Below are 2,907 nucleotides of genomic sequence, written 5' to 3' on the forward strand. Positions count from 1 at the left end.
ATTGAACAAATTCACACGAAGATCTGTACGTTTCGCAAGAGTCTGTGTAAAAATAACAAAATCTTGATACTTGAACTTCGTGAAACGTGGCGTGGTCGTGGTTTAATCGAAGAAGTACCTCGACAGGGATCTTAAATGATTCGCGAGCAGCTATCGGTCCCGAAACTTGACGATTCGACGACTCACGGGTCCTCCGTCTATCGGGATCGTCCGATTATTTATACTATAAGCAAAATACCCACGAGCTCCCGGGCACACTCGTAATTCGAACGAGGGATCACCGCTGGCCTGTCAAAAAACGAAATACCATCCGGTCCGCTTCGAGCCTCCACGTCCACTCGAGTGTGGTATATTATGAATGAACCAACGGGTGCAGAGAGAAGAGAGAGAGTGACTCGAGTCTCTCGAGCCTCTCCAGGCTCAATGGAACCGAGAGAAAAATCCGTGTGGTCATTTTTCGAATGCACAATGAGCAGTCGCTCTCTCGCCTCTCGCCTCTCGGGTTCCTGCGCTCTCCGTCCGCCCTGATCGAATCTGCGTGTTGCTGCGTCACAACAGTGACACACACTGCCTCGGGATTCCTGGGAGGGGAGAACCGAGAAACGTGAAGACGCCTGGTGAACGGAAAGGTGAAAGAGAAAGAACTTGGACGCGGCTCACAATGAGCATCGCCGATGACTTAGCGTCGAGGAAGGAGGCCCCCGTTAGGGCTATTTATGCGATCTCATTCCGAGACGAGGTGACACGGCCACGTCGCCGTAAACAATGCCGTTTCACGAGGGAAGAATGTCCACTGATTCGATTAACGGCGATGATTGGTTGGTATCTTGCCTTTGGTCCTCGAGACTCTTTGGAATTCTTTCTTTCGAGAAAGAGGAGAGGCTTCTGGGAACCGTGCCTAGGAACGTTCCAGTGAAGGAACTGGAAGTGAAGCGTCGAGCCAGGTACTGCTGGCGACCTTCGATAACTGATTAACCCCTTGCGCCACGCTGAAACTCGAAAAAAGCCGATATTTATATATGTATAGTACGTAAGATCTGTATACAGAAGTTTGAAAAGAGTCATTCTAGGTAGCTAGTTATCGTAAATTTGTGGAAATGGCGGAAAGGCACGTAGGAGACACTCGATACCCCTTGCCTCGATCACGAAGCTTCTCGATCGATCATGCGAAAGCGTGATCCAGACGGCGTTGGGTGAATCGTTGGATCCATCGGTCAAGTCGTTGACATTTTGACGAGGCGCAAGGAACGTCTGGCGTCACGTAAAAAAGCCGTTCGTCTTCGGGAAGGCATCCACCCACCGTCGACAGGTCTGACGCCTTCCGAGGGCCTGATGTGAGGTCTCCGGGACGCGGACCACACGCGCACATACACACGCGCGACGGTTTGAAGGGTCTTCAGCCGTCAGAAGCCGTTTCGAAACTTAACGGACGTTAATTACGACTCGGTCAATTTCTGTAATTGGGCTCGCTCACTGGCTGCGATTTATTCCTACTCGACTTTCGTGCAGATGTTAACCAATCCGCGACGATTATCGATGGGTACCCTAATAGATCTTCTTATGATTCATACTTAACCGGATTTAATTTGATAGAAAAATGCCTCGTGCGCAAAGGGTTAATTGTAAATTTACCGTAACCTTGCTTCGTTATGTTTGGTTTTTCAGAGTCTCGATACCGGCTATTGAAAAACTCCGGTTTCTGTTTTTTCTTTATATCCACAGGACCGCTGTATCTCCGTGTAACGAACAATTTCACGGCCTGCTTTGGTCGTTAGGGGAGCCCTGTTAGGTGTTAACGACCAGCGGAAACGATTCTTGGTCACGATCCCGCCCACCGATTTTAGCGGAACAGGAAAGTGTCGTCGGATATGTGACCGTCCTTCAGGAAGTAAATGATCGAGAAACCAAGCTCCGTTTGTGTAAACACGACGGTTTGTCGGAGAAGCATGTTCGTTTAATTACAGTAGCCGTGATTTACAAAGGAGTCGATGTCATACCTTCAGATTCGCTCTTAAATTGCAATGCTCATTTTTTATAAAATTTCTTGTAGGAGCCCCAATACATTCCATCATTCATATTAATAATACGAATAGTTGATGTTAATAGTTACTTACTTCGTAAAAATTATTTATTCGTTTTTATAAAGTACTTATACTTTAACAAGGAAAACATTCTCAAGTTTTATACTAGTAATACAATTTATGATTGACCAGCAGGTTTCACACGAAATTTCGCGAAACTACAAGTTTACAACTCCCTAGATTCCCTAGATCTTCCCTCCAACCTCCTCCAGCTTCTTCCCGCATAAAAAATGCGTCAGTTCGATACCTTTCGCGCAAGTCGAAGCCTCAGCTTTCCCCTCGGTTTTCCCTTCAGTGGGCGCATAGAAAAAGCAGCGATACATCGCGCGATACGATGCTTGTTTGCACAGGGTCGTTCAAATGCATGGAAATCCGAGTTCCTACGGTTGTCACTTTGAAAACGGTCCCGACGGTCGCAGCCGATTTCCTCCGTGAAGCTCGCGACGCAGACGCTGGGTGGTTCCGCTATCAAACGGTTGAACGCCTTCGAAGACGAATGTCTCTCATCTCCAGCACGATTTTTTCTTCTTCTTCGCGCCCCGTCACCCCTTTCTACTTCCTTTTCCTAGCTTGGGAGCTTTCAAGCCCCATTACCGTCGCTTTGAAACACGCTACGCGACGTTTTTATTGCTCTATTATTGGCCACGGGCTCGAGGCTCCACCGCAAAAGATTGCATTTCGACAAAAACGCGTCTCGAACTCCCGTTCTCCTGGCATCGTAAAACGAGCGACGTCTTCAATTTCTTACTCGTTTATTTGTAATAAAAGAATTAAAAAGTACGCAAGCGATGTTTGGATCGCGTGACCGATGCCGTTTTCACGAAGG

General features: G+C 47.5%; 1 long non-coding RNA gene across 1 annotated transcript; it reads left to right on the forward strand.

Annotated features, from left to right (window-relative positions):
- Window positions 1-2,907, forward strand: LOC128895000 (uncharacterized). The gene is made up of 3 exons (XR_008461657.1): window positions 1-944; window positions 1,071-1,540; window positions 1,666-2,907. It is a non-coding gene; the product is annotated as an uncharacterized LOC128895000 (long non-coding RNA).

The sequence above is a fragment of the Hylaeus anthracinus genome, unplaced genomic scaffold, assembly GCF_026225885.1.
Source record: "Hylaeus anthracinus isolate JK02 unplaced genomic scaffold, UHH_iyHylAnth1.0_haploid 4, whole genome shotgun sequence".
Taxonomy (NCBI): Eukaryota; Metazoa; Arthropoda; class Insecta; order Hymenoptera; family Colletidae; genus Hylaeus; species Hylaeus anthracinus.